At 36.5% G+C, this 23,961-nt stretch overlaps 1 protein-coding gene across 1 annotated transcript in view; it reads left to right on the top strand.

Annotated features, from left to right (window-relative positions):
• The first annotated feature begins 1,638 nt into the window (after positions 1-1,638).
• Positions 1,639-23,961, top strand: part of LOC149776805 (uncharacterized) — a 53,962-nt gene continuing 31,639 nt past the window's right edge. The window contains exon 1 of the mRNA XM_089941505.1: positions 1,639-1,760. The gene's annotated coding sequence lies outside the window, so the exon portion shown is untranslated. The remainder of the gene's footprint in view (positions 1,761-23,961) is intronic.

The raw sequence follows: 23,961 nt of genomic DNA, 5'->3' as shown, positions 1-23,961 counted from the left end.
TGTTATATAAACAGGACAGGTGAAATATTATCATGTAAAGGAACCATAAACACATGGAAAGACCTAGGTTTACAGTTTACGATTAAAACTCTACTATCTACACAATATGTATAGACATAACATCTTAAAACTTAAATATCTTGAAGACAGTAGCCAATCAGATGTTTTAATTGCCACATTTGAATTCGGCACATCAAAATCTGTAATAAAAAGTAAATTTTATCTCTGAAGCAGACGAGTTCTAAACAATTATAGACCAGTGTAATCTAAACGTCGCGACTTCGACACGAGTCGGCTGTCCCTGGGAAACGTATGTAGTTCCTCGGTATGATACGACCTAGAGTGTGTTAGAAGTGCCGTTATAACTAATAAGAACACAAAATAATTATTATTAAGGCTTTGTAATAAGAAATTCTCTTTCTTAAATTGGTGTTACATGCGGATAATGGATTAATATAGTTTCAGATAAAATTGAATCACTTCCACAACATTGTACGCAATAAGAGTTTGAAACACATAACCCCTGTATCGACTGTATCAGGTATTATTGTTCCATGACTCATTGCCATCTGCCACGGTTATGTAAATTTATCTGTCCCTTTCAGTGCTGAAAGCACAGTTGGTGCTCTGTATCTATCTGTCTATTGCAAACATATTGTATAGGTTTCCTATCCTTTCAGTGAGGAAATTGTTTCCGCTATTCATCTATGTATTTGTCCTCTACCTGTCTGCCTGTCTTGCAAACGTTTTCAACTGTTTATTGCCGAAAGAACCGTTGCTAATATATATAAATAAATCTATAAATGAATCAATATATCTGTCTGTCTGTATGTCTTCCCTCCATCTATATATATATATATATATATATATATATATATATATATATATATATATATATACACATATATATGTGTGTGTGTGTGTGTCCATAGATAGAGACTCACGGACGGACAGGTCCATTATACATACAGACATTCATTAGAACGAACATTTGTATAGACATACATCTGGCTTTTACTTTTTAACAGAGGAACAACACCTTAGTTTCAGTCACAGACAATTGTGAACAAGTCGTTTGCACACTTCGTTCCTACAATGGACGAGATGTGATATATTCATGATATTCAAGAGACTGAAGAAATAAAACATCAGTTACTCGAAGGGGTGATTTTAAATCACTGCACGCGTTCAATGTACGATCGTCTAAGAAGAGAGCGACAATGTTTTGATTTTACCATCAAGATGAAGTCCATATTAAAATATACCAATACATGAATATGGAATGTAAGCCTTAGGTGTGACTATCAGAGAGAACTTTATATATTTCACTAGAAACGGCTGTGTGAAATATGATATGCGTTCAATATCTTCGTTCTGACTGATTTGACTATTCTCTGTTGAATATTTTATAATATGAAACATTAATATGATGAATTTCTCAAGTACATATATATATATATATATATATATATATATATATATATATATATATATATATATATATATATATATATATATATATATATATATATATATATTGTTTTACGGTACAAAGTTTGTTTTGTAAGTACATTCGATATGCACAGCTGGGCGAAATACTATCCCAAGCAGTGACAGAAATAAATATTTCCAGATCAATAGAGGCTGGGGACTCAGCTTTTCAGGTGTTACAATTTTCATTTTATTTCAGACACGATACATCAACACATGCGATAAGATCGGGAAAAGGTTCAGCCGCACCAATCTACATAAGCTGAAAGGTGAGAATCTTTTATCTTGAAATCCTTAATGAATACTTGAAGGACCTGTTGCAGTTATGCGATCCTACATTTCCAAAATAATGGGAGGGGAACATGGACAATAAGAAATAACCAAGAAAATCATGTATCATTTTTTATTTTAATTTTGAACTCGTTTAGGATCTGAAATGACAAGAAACAATGATGCCAGCAGCGAGATTTTTTCAACCTTTGTGAGACTTTGTTCTTCAGAAATCGATTACTGATCAAATGGGATTTAATGGGTTTATTGGTTTACCATTGTCCTGTTGGTATCATGGGATAGAATATCTACGTCCTCTCTCAGTCAACCGCCTTCAAATAGTTTTCATTTTTTTTTTAAATTAACTCATCAACATGTTGTATACAGTGCTTTAAAGCTATTTGACACAGTGTTGTTGTTGCAGCTGTGTTGGGTTTAATGCCATTTCACAGTGCACGATTGGTTATATATGGCGGTCAATATAACTGGTGGAGGAAGAACCCGGGGAAAACATAGGTAAAAACCATGGACCCACGGGAAGCTATTGGCAGCTTGCTCACATACCCACATTATCCGAGCCCGAGACTCGAAACCACGCGGTCAGTGGTAAAGGCGAGCTCTTTAGACCAATCGGTCATCCGGGGCCCCTGTTTGATATGTAAATCTGTTCATAACATGACTCAACATTATGTTAATGATCTTCTAATTTCAGCTTCCAATGTTCAATCACACAAGTTGCGGTCTATCTCTTGCTTTGATAGTTATGTTGAATAATTTGGAACACTTCTGTAAACATCCTTTTTCATGCAGGAGCTGCATTACGGGAAAATCATTCACAATTACATTAAAAAATCATCAGCAAAATATTCTTTTAAGTGCGAACTTTACACATTTTTTTGCTGATCATGCTAATTCTCAGCCAAATTGCGATACCTAACCTGGATATCCCCACCAACTTCCTACCTCCAGGATCTACATGCGTAACTAACGTGTGCTTTAATTTAATGTATGTATATTTTATTATTATACGTGCGTGCGTTAGACGCTGTAGTAAGTAGAGGCATATTTCTACATGTGCGTAGCATCTTTCGTTTTACCACTATGGTGGCCTAGTGGTTAGAGCGTCCGCCTCGGATGCGGGAGGTCGCGGGTTCGAACCACAACCGAGTCATACCAAAGATTCATAAAAATGGAACTAAGTGCTGCCTCGCTAGGCGCTCAGCGTTAAGAGTTTAGTGTTAGGACTGGTCGGCCTGGTGTCATGATAATGTGACTGGGTGGGATATCATACTACATGTCTGCGACATGATTGCCCCGTGCTAGTTATCAGTACAAACTGCCACACTGCAGACATCGTAGCCATATGACTGCACAATTGTTAAAGCTGCGTCAAAAAAATCCAAATCACACACACACACACACACACACACACACACACACACACACACACACACACACACACACATTTATAGTTTAATCATTATATTACTGAGGACTACGTGTAAGACGGGATGGTTGATTAAGAACCAAATGTATGACCAACAGAAAATAACATTATTATTATCATTATGATTGTTATTATTATTATTATTATTATTATTATTATTATTATTATTATTATTATTTTGTTCTTGCATTGCACTAACTTCATATTTTGCATTTGGCTACAGTCCATAACTCAAAAGAATGAAAATATATGCTACTGACTGTAAATACATGTTCTTTTTTACTCCTCGTTTTAGATGTCATCTTTCGTTTCTTGCAGATTATCTGTTTGTTCATACTCATTTTTAGTGGATTCGTTGCAGAATAAAATGTCTGTCAAACGTTAACACTTTATCATTCAGCTTGCGTTTTTGTCAGCTTTATCAAGGTTTTCTTTCATTTAGTTTGTAGTTTTGTCAGCTTTATCAAGATTTCCTGTCATATAACTTGCTTTTTATCAGCTTCGTCAAGATTTTCTGCAACGTTTAATATTTCTAGGTGTTGTGTTTTATTTTGCTGTTTTTCATCGGTTATTGCAGGCAGTGACTATCGTAATGAATCAATCACCTGTTTGTTTTGAATTTCAAATGACTAGTTAAATTCCACATATCCTTTAAGGTGAGTGAGAACACCTCTAAGCATGATGTTTTAGTGCATAATTACCAAACAACACTAGCGAATGCCACAGCCTTTATCGTACTGGATAAAAGTAATAATTAGTGATCAAAAAAGTAACATTTAGTAAGCTAGCGTGTACAGGGCCGTAGAGAGCTATAATGTACTCTTGGGTAAGAAACCTCCGGACCTCTCCTATTTCTTCTTGAAACAAATTTTTTCTTTCATAATATTAAAAAGTGTTGTTCGGCCCGGGCCCCGGGGATATATCCCCGGTTGCCTCCCGCCCCCCCCCCCCCCCCCCCGTCGGCCCTGAGCATGTAACATTTACACAAAATATCGCACTTTGTATAAATAAAAAATCAACACTGATTAAATTTTTCCAGTAAGAGTGCTTGTATAAAAATAACGTTCCTCTGCATCGTGTACATGCTCATTTAATTATGCAGGACTTCGTGTTTTTTTTTTTAACTCATGGTATCACAGTCCACACGCGATAATATCAGCTGTTTACCGTTATGTTGACCGTGTTTTGGTACATTCGCACGGAAAATTTCAGTAGTTGCACAGCTATATTCGTGATTCAAGGCAAAACATAGCACATAAAACACAAAACAATTAAGCATGCTGTGGGATCTGAGCCTGGTGCTCTAGCGTGACAGTTGGCCATAAACATGACTAAACGAAACAAGTGACAAAATAATGTGTCAAATTTCATGGTCATAATGTTCTAAATATCTAGACGCAGTAAACAAACAAAAACAAATATTTCTTTGTATTCGCTCGAGTGAATTATCAAAATTATTTCTTTTGGAAAATCAACTAATTCACGGGCTGGCATAAACAAATGGTTCGCAGGAAAATGCGCACTTCTGCCATGGGTTTCAACAGCCTTAATTAGGTGAAACACGGATGCAACATCAGGATAACTCGACTCGAGTGCCGTCTATATTCGTTTATTTTCTTCGATCAATGTGCAAAAAGCTGGACTCAGATATGCCGTCGCTATCTGCAACAGCAAATCTGGGTCTATGGAGTTATAGTACCAGTAACACTGGTCATGTAAGCGCATTTACTGGTATAAGTTTAAAAAATAATTTATTTGTAAAATTTAATCGTAATATAGTTATAACAAAGTTATTTCAATCGTGATTTTTGAGTGATCTACGCATTAATTGTCGTAACAAAAATTCCAGACGAAAATTATCGATCGCTATGAACTTTTACAATGGCAGCTCGGCATTATACTAGGTCAAGAAAGTCAATATTGAATTGAACTATTACTAGTGCAGTGTGTGTGTGTGCGTGCGTGTGTGTGCGTGCGTGTGTGTGTGTGTGTGTGTGTGTGATTTGGATTTTTAACGTAGCTTTAACAATTTTTCAGTCATATCGCTACGATGTCTGCAGTGTGGCAGTTTTTAGTGATGTCTAGCACTGGGGCATCATGTCGCATCATGTCGCATCATTATCCTGACACCAGGGCCGACCAGTCCTAACACTAACCTCGTAATGCTGAGCGTCAAGCGAGGAAGCTTTTAGTACCATTTTTGTAAGTCTTTGATATGACTCGGCCAGGGATCCAACCCACGACCTCCCGCATCCAAGGCGGACTCTCTAACCACTAGGCCACCGGAACGGTACTAGTGCAGGGAGAATCAAGTTTACGATCTGGTGAACAAGAAGTCGCGTGCATCTTCAATCATCTCCTGTACTGATGTTCAACTATGAATGTGATAGAGGAAGTAATGTACAATAAATTTTATTCTTAGCATGTATATATGACATTTTGTCAAAAATGATAATTTAGCGAGATGTAAAATTTAACTAAAATAAAGCTGAATTGACAGCCCTGTTTCTAATCTTTTACGTGTATGAAAGCACATACTTGCATGGAAAAAATGGGTATTTTGTACGAATTGAAATAAAACAGATACCATACAGAAGATATAAACGAAGTTAAATAATTGCATCCAATTGATTGAACTTGTGTGCCAATTTTGTTCATGCCGGTGTTTCCCCAGGCTTTGTTTATAAATGGCGACATTTTCGCGTCTATGTTTATGTTCGTAGTACAACTTTTCCCTACCACAGGCGCATTCCCTCTTACGTCATAGCGTTTATCGAGGAATTTATACAATACTCTTCAATGGAATTTGGATGAACAAGGTGCGAAATTAAGTGAATGAATGCCATTTAAAGGTATGTATATTCAAATTCCCCAAAATGACATCTGTAACTGCAAAACGTGACTTAGACCGCGTACATGAACTATGTGACTTGTACTATAGGTGTTGTCAGTAGAAGAAACAATGTGACCTTGATCAGCCGGCGCATTATGCGACGGCAGATCAGAACCTATGTTGCGTGCTGTTGAACTCGACTTATAAGCGCGTACAAACGATAGGGTCTATTTATATACAGCTGGAAAATGTGCGCGTCATTATAATCTATATTTCTCCAAATTGTGTACTCTAAAATTTCCAACCGTTCAAGGAAATAAAATTAAAATAATCATCAAGGAGACTCGTACGTGCGCCTGTCTGTTCAAGCGTGGTTGGCATTTGTGTATTTTGAAACAATTCAAGTAATTTCATGAAAAATATAATGAACGTTAATAGAAAAGCAACAGTCTAAATCAATAATAAAAGAACCTTAAGAAGTTTTTTTGTCGTTGTCGTTCAACCTCCATTAGCTGCAATGATTGAAGCTGTAAAAAATAAACATATTTTCATTATTCTTCAAGCAAGATAAATTGCAAGAACTTTTTACGCAGCGATACACTTTCGCACAATCAAATAATACAAATGATAGCATAAGGTAGTAATGGAAAGATAATGAAGTTCTGAAATGAGCAGAGAATATTTATTTGAAAGCTGGGAGCAGCGCAAGTTAGTGGGGAAAAAAGATGTAAAAACAAATGAACAAATATTGATATAATTTCTTTTTAAGATAGTGAGATATCGATTCTGCTTGCATAATGTGAGCGGTCTGTCACATTTTCTTGATCTACATCTGTCATCTTAATTGACTGAACTATCCGGACGTGAGTTGCACAGAGATGCCCTCTTGTGTTTTCAAGGGGAGATACTAACCGTGAAATTCCCTATAGTATGGCTATACCAACCCGTTTGTTTGCACCTCCCCTACAGCAGCAGAGAGGGCGATCAGACCACTTAACGCGTCACGTACGCTTTTATAGACAAAAAAAGTGACCCTTCATAGAGGTCAATACCACGTCTACGATTATTGTTTGTCCCAAACAGAATTGTAGACAGGACCCTCTCTGCTGCTCAGTAATCCTGGGAATCTTCATCTGAATCTTGGGAATCTTCATCTGAATCTTGGGAATCTTCATCTGAATCCTGGGAATCTTTTGTTTTGTTCTTCAAGTAATATTCAAGTTCTGATGGTGGTTTTTCTATTTTTGGATTTATGTTCTTTCTTTTTCTGTAATATATCATCAAACTTCTGTATCGATCTCCACCGCAAGTTTTGCAAATCTGATATAATCCTCTAACGCCGTTGTTACATCCAACACAACTTCGTGAACCAGCATGAGGATTTTTCTTTAAAATATAATTATGTCTCCTGCAATATTCTCCACGGCACCTTTTGTTGCATTTATTAGTGGTTCCTTGACCCGGGCTTGTTTTCAGACAAATGAGTTTAATATCATCGCGGGAACAAAATAATGTGAAATCAGCCGCGCGGGAACAAGTAATAACACACAGAAACATCATCATGAAAAAAGATTCACGAGAAGACCGACGGGAAACAAAATAACGTTTAATTGGCGCTGGGGAAACAAATCACAAGGAAACAAAATAACGTTTAATTGGCGCTGGGGAAACAAATCACAAGGAAACAAAATAACGTTTAATTGGCGCTGGGGAAACAAATTACACGGAAACAAAATAATCTAACATCACGGAAACAACCGGCGAGGAAGTAAAATAATCTCATATCGCGAGATCATCATCACGACATGGGGGAACTCTCATAAATATATAATATTATAATGAATATGAGACTTCCCCCATCATCATCTTGCTGCAGAATCTTCCTTAATCCTATTTCTGGAAGTTTCTGCAGTCATCATGTCCTGAATCACGATGATAAATACTCCTCCAACGATGGTCGTTCTTGTTCGATATTCAACCATTAATCTTGGAAATCTTCATCAGAAATTCCACGTGGATTATTTCACGATCATCACGACATGGCTCAAGTCTCATAAATATATAATAATAATATATAATATTATTAAGAATCCGAGACTTGAGCCATCACCATAATCATGTGTGTTAAATTCAATAATTATTTTTTTTCCTCGAGATCATCATCGTGGTTTGTGGTGCAAGTGTCACATTCCTAATAATAATATGTTTTGCGTCAGTTGCACCAGTCATCACGGAAGGGCCGATTTACGACGATAAAAACTCCTCTAAGGTTGGAATCGGTTTATTTGTCCTTGTGTTGTATTCGACGAGACATCTATATCGAGACCCGCCGCAATCTATACAAAGTGGAATTTTACCATGAACTCCTCTATGGCAGCTAATACAACGTTGAGGACCATTAGAACCGTTACTTTTGCGTGAACTCTCTCTATGGTAGCTACAAAAATGACCTCGGCAGTTTCTTCCACATAATTCGGTTGACCCCTGAAGAAGCCAAGCACATTTGTTGACCATCTTATATTTAATGTGGTATATATTTAATTTAAAATATTAAATATTTTTATCCACAACGACACACGGATATCATGTACAGTGTAAATGTGAACCCGTCTCATTTGATACTCAGACAGAATTAATTAACAGCGCTGGTAAGGATAATCCAACATGGAAGTTAGATAAACAAGCTGGACTACATAGCATAAAGTTATCCGGGACAAAATCGAATAAAATTAATTCGGTTTGTAAAAGATTAATATCAGGACAAATCACAACCGTGCGAGATCTGCTCGTTTGTCCTACGTTAATACAACCACGCGAAATAGAATATATCAAACCACACGAAGATCTCAATAACATCATCGACGCCGGCATCAACGAGGAGGATTTCGTTCAGATATCGATGGCGCTGACAGGCGAACCAGACAATCTGTTAAGGGTAATATCTGGCACAAGAAACTGTTATAACGTGCGACGTCGACCTGGACACTTTTGCAATATCTGCCAACGACAGCATGGTATTAGTATTCATGGTCACGTAGAATTAAAATGCAATAATTGTATCGTCATCGTTGATATTTATCGTTATGTAATTATCTGCCCAAGCTCGATGAAAGAGAAAATAATCATAGAACGCGGAGATAGGTCTATCTCAAACGAGATTAACGATCTTTTATCAGGAAAAAAAATTAATAATCCAGTACTAACCGACATCGTTGAGAAATTACCACAACAACATCGCGACGCTAGATACATCAAATATCTGTTGCAACATAATTATAATCCAACGAAAGATTATTCTGCATCAGTAACACCAGATTATAGTTACACAAATAAACCGCAGCACGAATCCGGTACGGGATGTGAGATTATCGTCGGTGACTACGTCGATGGTTCGGCCTGTGGGTTAGGTAAGACAGAAGCAGCATGGAGGTCAATAAAACCACATCAATCTGTTGTTTATTGCAGTTACAGAAAATCATTGACAGAGAAAATAAAATCGGATTATGATATCGAGTCCTATCGAGATATTACAGGTGAGATTGTTATCAGCGGCAACAGAAAAGTAATAGTATCGATTGAATCGTTATGTAGGGTTAGCGGCAACGTGGATGTGTTAATCATCGATGAGTGGCACGGAATTCGACGGCAAATATTTAGCAACATTAATAAATACAAAAAATATTATTCGAGTTTATTGTCCTTGATAAACACCGCTGGTCGTGTAATTGTTCTTGACGCGGACATTAACGATGATGACGCTAAAATCCTTAAATTAATACGACCAAATATGAAATTCGTCAAGAACGAGTATAAGCCAGATCACGGTAAAAAATTCATCCTGGAAAATTCCCACAAGGACAATCTGGAATTATTATTGGAAAAAATAAAAACAGAAAAAGTTGCTATATTTACACACAATAAATCCAACACAGAATATTCCGTCGAAGGGCTAGCTAGATTACTTCAATCGCGTGGTTATCGAATAAAATACTACCACGCGGATACCGATCCAGAAGAAAAAGCGAAAGATTTCGCTGACATCAATAACGCGTTTAACGATTATAATGGTGTAATATTTAACCACACACTGGAAGCTGGTGTGAGTATCGTTAACGAAGATTTCAAGACGTTATTCTGTTTCTCATACGAAATAGGATCAACAGAAGCAACTAAACAAGCGCTTCACAGATTCAGGTGCGTTAATGAGATACATTACTCGTCGACGAGACGCAATTGTAACAAAAATCTGCCACTGACAACGGCAGACCTAAGAAAATTAATAGTATCTCGCGAAAACAAACCATCGAGATCACCATCAACGGACGAGCTTCATAACGACTGTGGACTGAATTTTCTCGTCGAGATCATCGAAGAAAACCTTTCTAAGAAATTCTTTACATGTAAACTGATGACGTCGATGGCCAACTCCGGATACGAAATAATCAAGAAACCTTCAGATGATTATGAAACGTTCATGGCCAAACAACAAATAAAGATCCAGCGTGGTGATGGTGTTATTGATGATTTTCTTAATACAACTATCGGAGAGCGGATTAAATATTCTGAAGTTGAGATTAAAACCATGGAACAACCTAAAGAACTTTATCATCGATACGATCCCGACGAGAACTTACCACCATACGTGGCCAAGAAGAAATATCTGAATTACATATTTCAGACTGATGTCGATAAATTACCCGCGGAAGAAATAGAATCGTTACACAAAAGATCCAGAAATTTATTATTAGCCCAGCAGGTCATCGTTGATAAACACAACAACGGAACATCTATAAACAGTACAAAACACAGATCAGACAAAATCTCACCACGGGAAAAGATCGACATGATCCTAGATTTACTAACGATGCTGAATTTACCCGACGTGGTACCTGACGACGTTGCACAACAAAATATAATCGTGTCACGGTCAGACCTTAAGATGTACATTGAAACGATGATAGCCGATCCTGACCAGTTGGCCAAGTATAATAAAATTATAAAGTACTGGAATGACATTCTGCCCGATGCGAGGATCTGGTCAAGAACAATTACGGTAAGAAATATCATCGAGAAGATCAAATTAATTTACAAGGAGTTCGGTGCGACATTAACATCTTGCGGCGAGAACCACCACTCTGGTAGAGAAAATTTCATACTAAAATACCCCGACTGGCCCGAGTCAGACTTTATAACAGACGATCATTGGAAAGCATCAGTTCTGGATCAAACTGGAATAGCAGGTAGCGATGTAACAATAACAGACAAAGCATCTGAGATGTTAAAATTTCATGTGTGGAACATCAATGGGTGGTTCAAAATTATTTGATCCTCAGGGATGAGTTGAACAAGATATGGATCAAGTCTCGAATAAATCTGATGACAGGGCCGCATCGAACAACAATAATGATAGATTAATCAACAAAGCCGCATCGAATAGTATTGAATCAAGTAACAGTAATGTCAGATTAATCAACAAAATCGCATCGAATAGTATTGAATCGAGTAACAAGACTGAATCAAGTAACAAATCCGAATCGAAAATCTTAAAATACAAAAATAAACTAAAATCAACCCAAACTTCATTGGATAATCTGACCGAGGAGAATAATCAACTAAAAAAGATTTAAGTGAAACAAAGGACCAGTGTAACAAAATTCTCGAGGATAATAAAACCCTGCAACAAGTTATCATAAAAATAAATAACAGCGCCAACGACAACATGAATAAATCATTAAACGAGTACAGCAGCGAGATCATCGCGAAGATGAACAACATAGCTGAGCAGCAGAAACAATTAGATAAAATGGCCCACGAGTATAATACGCGCTTAAATGAATTTAATTTCAGAAAGATCTCACCGCGTGTCGATAAAATCCACAATGACATCGTTGTTAATAAAATTTTAGGTCGATTTGATTATGTCAGACCTAAACTAATTGTTCCCGGCGTCTACAGGTGAAGATTGTTTTCTCGCGCGATATTTATCCTTGAGACGTATTCGCACAAGCTCATTACGGTTTAGTGGTCGTACTGTAGATTTTTGTGAAAAACCAGCACAACGTCGATCGGAAATACATAATGCAGTAATACCGTCTGGTAATACTCTATAAGATATTTTAGCAGTAACAGGTTTGTTGTTAATAAATCGATCATCAGATGTATCAACTATCCTTTTCCTAAATGGCATATTATATAAATTTAATTTCACTAAATGACGCTAACATCCAACAGATCTGTCAACGGACAATTTGTCAAAATGTGAGGCGAGAAAAAGACCCTTTGATAGATATTTCGATTATCATGCGAGTGTGGAAAGTGGCTTTTTCCATATATATGTATGTTTTGTGCCACTTTCCACAAAGATATCGGCCGTTGAATCACACAATGAGTATGAATCACACAATGAGTGAAGTATGAATCACATAATAATGTTGAATCTGTCGTTGAATCACATAATAATATTGAATCACACAATGAGTGAAGTATGAATCACATCGGCCGTTGAATCACATGATAATGTTTCAGTGAAGTATGAATCACATAATAATCTGAATCACACCGGCCGTTGAATCACATAATAATGTTTCAGTGAAGTATGAATCACATGATAATCTGAATCACATCGGCCGTTGAATCACATAAATGACACAATGAATATGAATCACATGATAATCTGAATCACACCGGCCGTTGAATCACACAAATCACACAATGAGTATGAATCACATGATAATCTGAATCACACCGGCCGTTGAATCACACAAATCACACAATGTCTGATTCGCACGTCGACTTAACTATAATAATCTCGGGTGTTTTGCCAAGAATGTCATCAATCGTTAAATCCAGATCAATCATCGCACTGAAATAATTAGGATATTTCATCACAGCACCGTAATAATATACGTAGATCATCGCTATTTGTTATTTGTTTCAAATTTGACACGCACGGTGACAGGTTCTGATATTTGTTGAATGAACTCTCATATTTCTAATAATATAATATATTTATGAGAGTTCATTCATAACTATGATATGTAATGTGAGAAAAATTAACCATGACGTGATGTGAGAAAAAAAATAATAATTATTTTTCTGATACGATATTATACGTAACGTCTTCGTGCTAGTTCATCTCGGTTCAGTGGTCTGAAAATCCAACACCATGACTATGATGAGATCCAGCAACATATCGATGAATATCTTCTTCGTTGAGGTCTTCAGTATATGTTTGAATCTTCCACAAGTCAGTGGTTATGTACTTCTATGATGATGATTTCTCCGTTGATAAAGTCCGAATGTGTGAAGTCATTAGATCTGACTCAAGTTTTATATTTTTTATAATATTATTTGACTTCCGCCATGACTGACATGTGGTGAAAAAAATTAATGTTTTTTGTGTTTAACTCATCCTTGAGGATCAAATCCATTAACGATCCATATAATTTCAGATGTTCTTTGATCCAGAAATGAATCTCTCTAATGATCAGCGAAAAAAGGTCCCTCGGATTATCATTAAGGGTATTAAATTTATTTCGCATCATCTTGCGACTGTGGAAAGTGGCTTTTTCCATACATATATATGTTTTGTGCCACTTTCCACAATCACATCAAGGATCAGATTATTGATTTTGTTCTTCGTATCGGCTGAACCATCTATTTATGATCCATACGTGATATTTCAACCACCTAGTATGATCATCAACGATCTTAATATCATTACCGCCAAAATAACCTTCATCAGGATTTAGCGTGTTTTTCCATATGTCGTTGTTAATAAAATATGATTCAGGCCAACTAGAATAATATATTGTATAATAGCCTCGATCAGCGTTTCGGCTGTCATTTGGTTTCATTTCCGCGGCGAATCCTTTATAGATCAATTTAATTTTCTCGATGATATTTTTTGTGGTCAATTTTGTTGATCTTACTCTGTGTGATTCAGGGAATATTGTTGAGAAATGTTTGATAAAATTATTATACTTTTCCATGCGAGTTGGATTGGCCATCGCGGCCTCGATGTCTGATATGAGTTTACCTCGATGTACCGTTGCAGACGTAACAGATAAATTGTCAGGAACAATATCAGGCAACGAAAACATTTCAAGGACGTCTCGGATTATTGTTAATTTTTCTTGAGGAGCTAATTTGTCTGATCTAAATGTTTCTGTGATGTCACCGTTGTTAAATTTATTCACATTTATCTGTTGTGCTCGTTTCATCTGAGTGGATTTCTTGTGGAGGTATTCTATTTCATTTTCGCTTAGTTTGGAACAATCGCGCTGGAACAAATAGTTCATGTACTTTAATTTTTTCTCATATGGTTCTAGATTATCATTTGCTCGGTAACGATAATATTTCGGTAAATCAGCATCGCCAATACTACCGGTATCATTATTATTATTACTACCGGTATTATTGGCGTCATTGCTAGTAATAGCATTTTCATTGGTAACGTTATCTTCGTTGGTGATAATATTTTCATCAGCAGCGTTTTTTATTCTTGTCCCGATTGACGTCTTAAGGAACTCATCAACGACGGGATCGGCCTTAATCTCATCGCGTGTTGCTTTTTTCATATTTTTTTTTTGTCAGCCATAGTTTGTATTCATCAGGTTCAGTTTGTACTATCTCGTATCCGCTATTTCTCATTGTCTCTATTAGTCGCGGTGTAAAGTACATCTTGGAGTTATTTTCTTCGATGATGTAGCTGATAAACGAATACCCGAACGGTGTTGTTAGTTCTCCTGGAGTCGACATTCTAAATGATTTTTCTTTCTCAGTGAGATTCTTCTCGTTGTTGATGATAACTGTTATTATGTCGTCTCTGGTCGTGGGTAGATTTTTAACGACCTTAGATGTTGATGAATAGTGAATCTCATCAACGCACCTAAATCTGTGAATGCTTGTTTAGTTGCTTCGACTGATCCTAGTTCAGACGAGAATACGAATAATACCTTAAATCGATCATCGACGATACTGACTCCTGCTTCGATGGTGTGGTTGAATATTACAACATCAACGTCATTGAATGCGTTACTTATGTCTGAGAAATCCTTTCCTCGTTCTGCCGCGTTGGTATCGGCGTGATAGTACTTGACGCGATATTTTAGATGTTGTAATTGTTTTGCGAGTTCCTCAACGGAGTACGACCCGTTCAGTTTGTTATGTGTAAAGATTACAGCTCGTTTTCCGCTTGATAAATGTTTCAGAAGATTAACATAATTATCTTTATGAGCGTTTTCCACGATGAATTTCTTACCGTGATCGGGTTTATATTTATTCATTACGAATTTCATGTCAACGCGGTTTAGTTTATCGCGAAATAGAATCAAATCCTCGTTGTTCGCGTCGGCATGGGCCACGATTACACGAGGAGCCATCGCGATTAGTCCGGCGAATTTATCGAATAAACTTTTGTTACAACCTGAATAACATTGACGCATTATTCCGTGTAATTCATCAACGATAATCACGTCAGGAACTCCTTCTACGCGTAACAAAGATTCCCACTGAACTATTACTTTTCTTGATTTACCGAGTACAATATCGCCTGTGATGTCCCTGTAAGATTCAAATCCGTAATCGGCCTTAACTTTCTCTGTAAAGGTGATTCGGTAGGATAAATACAACACAGAGTCGTCTTCGTTTATCGATGATATTGCCGCAATAGATTTTCCCATACCACAGTAAGATCCATCCATGTAGTCGCCGTAGATGATTTTACATCCCGGTCCAGACTCGTGTAATGGTTTACTCGTGTAGTTGTAATTGGGTGTCTTATCGATAAATGTTCCAGGGTGAGTTTTCTTCTTGTATTTGGCCGACATCAAATATTTCACATATTCCGGATTTTTCTGGTCCTGTGGTAATGATTGAACTACAACATCGACAACGTTATTAGTTGCCCCCGCGAAGTACTCGCGGATCTGTTTATCGTAATTGTTTTATATGATTATTTTTCCGTTACTACGAGGACAGGTAACAACAAAGTTATCTGCGTGGACATATATCAAACAGTTGTCGCATTTATCTTCAGGATGATCATTAATCTCATTCCAACCATGACGTCGTTGACATATATTGCAATAGTGTCCTGGTCGTCGTTGTACCGTTAATCTGTTTCTTAACGACGCAGTGACGGTAATTAATTGATCTGGTTCTCCAGTTAACTCGATCGATATTTTCTCGAGATCCTGCTGGGAGATCTCATTGGCATAATCACCAAGATCACTTTGAGGCGGTTTGATATATTCTATTTCGCGTGGTTGGATTGATGTTGGACAAACGAGCAGATCTCGCGCGGTTGTGATTTGTCCTGATATTAATCTTTTACAAACCGAATTAATTTTATTCGATTTGTCCCGGATAACTTAATGCTATGTAGTCCAGCTTGTTTATCTAACTTCCATGTTGGATTATCCTTTCCAGCGCTGTTAATTAATTCTATCTGATCATCGAACGATACGGGTTCACATTTATACAGTACATGATATCCGTGAGTTGTTGTGAATACAAATATTTTATCGCGGTCACAATTACACAGCCGAGAAAAATAATCAATAATTTCTTCGTGAGAGAGTCTTTCTTCTGAGTCTTTCGAGGTTCCCATGAAATCTCCGTAATTGATGCGTTCTCGGTATTGTTTGAAGAACGAGTCGATGTCGAATACAGGATATCTCAATCTGAATTTCGGTATAATTTCAGTAACGGATGATAGCCCTGAGAACTTATCCGCGACTGATTCAAAGTCTTCGTCGGACGGGAATATGTAAAAGTTTTTAAAGTGTTGAATAATCACACCAGGCAGATGATATGTTGATTTACACTCAGATTGAAGCGCCTGAATTGCTTCTTCTTTAGTTTGTATTGAGACAGATTCATCTAACGTTGAGACTGAGAAAATATTATAATAATCTCGCAACATAAAGTAATTCCTACTGGATAACACACGCGCGTCTTCGTTGGTAATGTTGTCGAATAGCGTGTCTAGAGTAAAAGTCGGGTCGTTCTCGAGACACAAATATTTTTCTTTTAAAGTTTTGTTTGTAATATATACTTCGGTTATATTACCCGCACCACAGAGTTCACTTAAGTAATTTTTTTCTGTCATTTATAATTAATATCTATATATCTAATTGATTTTTTTAAATCACCAATTAAATATATAAGATATTAAATATAACATGGTCAACAAATGCGCTTGGCTTCTTCAGGGGTCAACCGAAATATGCGGAAAAAACTGTAGAAGTATTTTTTGTGGTGACCACATGAAAATCTACCGAAATAGCGGCTCATGTGGACCTCGGAGTTGTATTAGTTGCTCTCGTGGAGTTCGTGGTAAAATTCCGTTGTGTATAGATTGCAGCGGAACAAGATATCGATTAATTGTCGAATATAACACAAGGACAAATAAACCGATTCCAACCTTAGAGGAGTTCTTATCGTCGTAAAAAATAATTATTGAATTTAACACACATGATTATGGTGATGGTGGAAGTCCCATATTCATTATAGTATTATATATTTATGGGAGTTCCCCCATGTCGTGATGATTGTGAAATAATCCACGTGGAATTTCTGATGAAGATTTCCAAGATGTATGGTTCAATATCACACAAAAACGAATAAACCAATACCATCGTTGGAGGAGTATTTATCACCGTGAATGGGCCCTTCCATGATGATTGTGGAAAAGTGTACATTTTCTATATATATATGTTTTGTACACTTTTCCACAACGACATAATGATGATCTCGGTATGTTGTTTCCCGCGCGGACGTTTCTCGTGTGTTGTTTTCGTGCGCTGATGACTGAGGAAAGTGACACAAACAATATTATTATAGGGAATAAGGAAATTTCCTCAGTCACAATGATGATATAATATTTTACCACCTCAATGATGATGGGGTCGAGGGACAATCAGTAACATAAGCCCAACATTATATTTACATTTACAGCTCTGTGATGATAATAAAAATAAAATCAGATTTATTAATCTGATTTAGAGATTGTTTCCCATGATATGAGATTATTTTGTTTCCTCGCCGGTTGTTTCTCATATCGATGTTAGATTATTTTGTTTCCGTGTAATTTGTTTCCCCGGCGCCAATTAGACGTTATTTTGTTTCCTTGTGATATGTTTCCCCAGCGCAAATTAAACGTTATTTTGTTTCCACACGGTCTTCTCGTGAATTGTTTTTCATGATGTTTCTGTGTGTACTCGAATCACTCAAACAGCAACGCAGCAGAAAAACCCTGGTTTTTCTGATGCAAGCAGCAGAGAGGGTCCTGTCAACAATTCTGTTTGGGACAAACAATAATCGTAGACATGGTATTGACCTCTATGAAGGGTCACTATTTTTTTTTTTGTCTAAAAAAGCGTACGTGACGCGTTAAGTGGTCTGATCGCCCTCTCTGCTGCTCCTACCGATTTCAATAAAGGAAACCTTCAATGTGATAAAAAGTGTAAGGAACTTAGTTAATTCATTCACTGATTTATAATTTCTAACCTGACTGTGAGTAGAGTGGCCCTAACACAGTCATCGTCTGCGCGTTTCATGCTTAACGGAAGTTTTAAATATAATAGACGGACATGCTCGAGATTCATTTCCAGTTCCTGGACAAGTCCATTTTCAAGCAAATGATGTGTGCACGACTACAGATGTACCTACATAAGTCGTCTGCTTCCTATATTTACAATGTCGAATCAAGCAAAGGAAAAGAATGACAACAACAAATTTGGCTTGCACGTGGATTTAACAAGCGGTTTAATTTCTATGTTCATGTGTGCAAAGGGGTATAATTCCAAACTCTTAACGTTATGTAATTTACGGAATTATCCGGCAGTTACCTAACGGGATGAACTACGTCATTGTGTTGTCTGATGGAAATAAACTAGCCCATAGTGTATGCAGTAGGGTGCCGTGTTAGCATGAAAACTCCGTCATGCATGAAAGGTGCGGGAGATGCCAGTATCAGTGCCATTCTGGTCACAGTCAGGTTAGAAATTATAAATCAATAATTCAGTTGATTTAGTTCTGTGCACTTTTTATCACATTAAACGTTTTCGTTATTGAAATCAGTAGGGGGTACAAACAAACGGGGATGTATAGTCAGAATATAGAGATACAATTAGATTTTCCTAGGACACTTTGCCCTCTTGAAGACTTAGAGTTTCTGATAGATAAATGGAAACAGGCTGACGAAGCTAACAGGCGAAGTATGTCGTATACATGAAGCATGGCAAGGTCGATTTTTCTTGCTGTATAAGCGATTCATATAAAACTGATTTTGCATACGGGTATTTTGTGCTTGTCCATTATTTCAGTGAGAAGACAACACGGTCTTCGTCATTTTAACATTAGAACTGCTAGTGTAATAAAGTGGTACCACCAAAGGTTAACAAGTTATTATACATGTATATTTTCGTCAGAAATTTGGCATCACGACTTATTTATTTTTCCTGCAACAATGTTGTGGTAAAGACCGAAATGTGTCATTCACCGCATCAAATATGGCTGTCAACGGTAAAAGCGTCTTACCTAAATTTGGTTTATCGATGCTATATGGAAAGCCAATTAAATAAAACAGTAAGATTTAGTTGCTCAGGTATAGATAGGTACCTGGACCTAATTAGCATTCTTATCACTTGACTAAAATTATCATGTAATGCGAATTTATCGAAATTTTTAAACATAAAAAATTCCGAGAAAATCGAAGTTTCTGATGAAAATGTTAAATATGGCTAGGTAAATTCATTCTAGTTTGGGTAATGTAGATTTACCTCTGACATTCACTCTAGTTTGCGTAATGTAGATTTACCTCTGACATTAACTCTAATTTGGGTAATGTAGAGTTACCTCTGAAATAAACTCTAGTTTGGGTAATGTAGATTTACCTCTGACATTTACTCTAGTTTGGGTAATGTAGATTTACCTCTGACATTCACTCTAGTTTGGGTAATGTAGATTTACCTCTGACATTCACTCTAGTTTGCTTAATGTAGATTTACCTCTGACATTAACTCTAATTTGGGTAATGTAGAGTTACCTCTGAAATAAACTCTAGTTTGGGTAATGTAGAGTTTCCTCTGAAACTCATTCTAGTTTAGGTAATGTAGAGTTACCTCTAAAATTCACTCTAGTTTGGGCAATGTAGATTTACCTCTGACATTCACTCTAGTTTGGGTAATATAGATTTACCTCTGACATTCACTCTAATTTGGGTAATGTAGAGTTACCTCTGAAATAAACTCTAGTTTGGGTAATGTAGATTTACCTCTGACATTCACTCTAGTTTGGGTCATGTAGAATTACCTCTGACATTCACTCTAGTTTGGATAATGTAGATTTACCTCTGACATTCACTCTAGTTTGGATAATGTAGATTTACCTCTGACATTCACTCTAGTTTGGATAATGTAGATTTACCTCTGACATTCACTCAAGTTTGGGTCATGTAGAATTAGCTCTGATTCACTCTAGATTGGGTAATGTAGAGTTTCCTCTGAAACTCATTCTAGTTTTGGTAATGTAGATTTACCTCTGACATTCACTCTAGTTTGGGTAATATAGATTTACCTCTGACATTCACTCTAGTTTGGATAATGTAGATTTACCTCTGACATTCACTCAAGTTTGGGTCATGTAGAATTAGCTCTGATTCACTCTAGATTGGGTAATGTAGAGTTTCCTCTGAAATAAACTCTAGTTTGGGTAATGTAGATTTACCTCTGACATTCACTCTAGTTTTGGTAATGTAGATTTACCTCTGAAATTCACTCTAGTTTGGGTAATGTAGAATTACCTCTGACATTCACTCTAGTTTGGGTAATGTAGATTTACCTCTGACATTCACTCTAGTTTGGGTAATGTAGATTTACCTCTGACATTCACTCTAGTTTGGGTAATGTAGAGTTACCTCTGAAATAAACTCTAGTTCGGGTAATGCAGATTTACCTCTGAAATAAACTCTAGTTTGGGTAATGTAGAGTTACCTCTAAAACATTAGTTGATCTGCTAGATATTTGTTTATTACCTGAATATAAAAGCATTATCTGCAGATAAGTAGTCTTGACAAGTGAATCGAAACTTTTCTATTTTTTGCCTGAGAATTTGCAGTACCGAAAATACATGGTCTTTATATCTCAAAATTAATTTTTTTTAAAATTAAAAACTAAAAAGCAAGGTAATATAGATCTCAGATAAACCTAACTTTTTTATGAGGTATTTAGATTTTACTTGATACCAATTCGAATTGCTTGCACGTAACTATATATCTTGATACCAATTCGAATTACTTGCACGTAACTATATATCTTGATACCAATTCGAAATACTTGCACATAACTATATATATTGATACCAGTTCGAATTACTTGCACGTAACTATATATCTTGATACCAGTTCGAATTACTTGCACGTAACTATATATCTTGATACCAATTCGAATTACTTGCACGTACATATATATCATGATACCAATTCGAATTACTTGCACGTAACTATACATCTTGATACCAATTCGAATTACTTGCACGTAACTATATATCTTGATACCAATTCGAAATACTTGCACATAACTATATATATTGATACCAGTTCGAATTACTTGCACGTAACTATATATCTTGATACCAGTTCGAATTACTTGCACGTAACTATATATCTTGATACCAATTCGAATTACTTGCACATAACTATATATCTTGATACCAGTTCGAATTACTTGCACGTAACTATATATCTTGATACCAATTCGAATTACTTGCACGTACATATATATCATGATACCAATTCGAATTACTTGCACGTAACTATACATCTTGATACCAATTCGAATTACTTGCACGTAACTATACATTTTGATACCAATTCGAATTACTTGCACGTAACTATATATCTTGATACCAATTAGAATTACTTGCACATTACTATATATCTTTTGTGAATTATGACACAGACGTATTTTATGAATTATCGCGGATACATTATTTATCCGGGTAAGTAATGTTGAATAAAACGCATGAAAAGTTCACCGAAATTCATGTAGTATATACTTACTCCGGACAGGGCCGGATTATCCATTGGGTAATGTGGGCAACGTGCTCAGGGCCCCCGAGGCTCAAGGGAACCCGTATATTATCGTCTGATTTCACAGGCATTGTTGTTAATAGCATTGTAACCAAGGCTATGTTGGCTGTGCCAAGGGCCCCCAAAGGCATTAATCCGGCTCTGACTCGCGATAAACCTAATTTGCCTAATTGGGCGTAATTCGTATGATTCGTGTAATTATATGTTGTATGACGTTTCGTGAATTTCGCTGTAGGTATCTATGATTTACCTTAGACAGGTAAGATTTGATCAGGTAATGCTAATAATGATGCCAGCAAAGTTCATAAAAATTCAGTTAATATAGAGTTAGAATTATCATTACATGGACGAAGTTCCTACCATTTTCTAAGTAAGTTATCTCATTTTTTTAAAATCAAAATATGATGGAACAAAAAAAAAAGAGCAACCATGTCAAAATTCATTCAAAAAACTTAATGTGTATTTATTGGTTTCCTTTATTACAATAACCCAAAGGAAGGGAATACAAGAAAATAAACAAAACACGATAAAAAAGTATTACATTTAGAAAACACAAGTGGACATCTCCAAGTCCTAGCCAGCTAGATATGCTACGATGTGGCGATGGGGTGCCTACATAAACAAAATCTGAGTCGATCTTACCGACAAAATAGAACATCATGAAAGATCCATTTTTAAAATAGTAAAGGAAGAATCCGTGTGGTATATTTCAGACACTTTTATATTATGAAGTGTATAATTTTAGGACAGTTTATTATGTTCACAGACTTTATTAGGAGAAATTTTCATAATGATTAAAAAAATAAGTGACATCAGTACAAGACCGATTACAGTGTTCAATCCACCACCCAAGAAATAAAACAAATTAAAAAAATAAGTAAAAACTATTGGCGCGAAACAAAAGGAAAGTTTCCCAGAGTTAATTTATTTTCAGATAATTTTTGAAACTGCTATGAAAACGCATAAAATGCAAGAGCTTCCGGTGACTTCGCCCTTAGCGCCACTACAAGTGGTTTCATTAACAGACCCAGTCAGTAGCGTACTAACGGGGCGGGGCTGGAGGGGAGGGGTAGAGGGTGGTTTCCAGAGGTCTTGAAGCTCCAAAACCATGGGCACCAGAGGTCTTGGTCACTTAGACTCCTTTGGGCTTTCATCATGTCCCTGAACGCCATTTACTCTCAGTACACCACTGGGCCCAGTGCCTACCTGTTTTAGGCACCCATCTCTCTCTAAGGTATTCTTGGATCCGCCTGCCAAAGTCAGCCATATTATGTTAATCAAACAAAATGGTGTCCATATCCTCTGTAACCAAATCATTCATTGCATTTTACCACACCGCACATTTAAAGGTTCGCCCATTTATTATTGAAATCGGGAGCCCTGCTGTTTTGGGTAAAGGAATTTAAACAAATCTTGCAAAATGTTTAATGAAAACTCGAATAATTTAATCCCAGACCGTTCCATATTGTAGTATATGCCGTTACTAAGGTTTTGTAATATAAAAAGAAACAGAAAACCACCGAGCTGTGAAACTGTGCACTGTGTGATATAAAAAAAATCAAGTTTTATATCAAAACATTATGATGCCATAGAATGCATCGATTAATAAAACGTAGACTCTTCTCTAAACCTTAAAATGAAAAATAGGAACAGGCAGTGCAGTTAGCTAATAATTTAAATGCGAAATAAATACTGTGACAGTTCGGGATGAAAGGCTGGGGTAAGTAGTGTATATGATGATAGTTCTGGAACAAAGTGTCATATAAGGCTTATGTGCTTTTCTTGGTCATTAAATGATGTAGTTTGGCTCTACGACTTCAAATG

This window comes from Sinohyriopsis cumingii, chromosome 18, assembly GCF_028554795.1.
Source record: "Sinohyriopsis cumingii isolate HCF-2022 chromosome 18, ASM2855479v2, whole genome shotgun sequence".
Taxonomy (NCBI): Eukaryota; Metazoa; Mollusca; class Bivalvia; order Unionida; family Unionidae; genus Sinohyriopsis; species Sinohyriopsis cumingii.
Note: the sequence above shows the minus strand (reverse complement) of the source record. Positions and strands in the feature narration are given on the sequence as shown.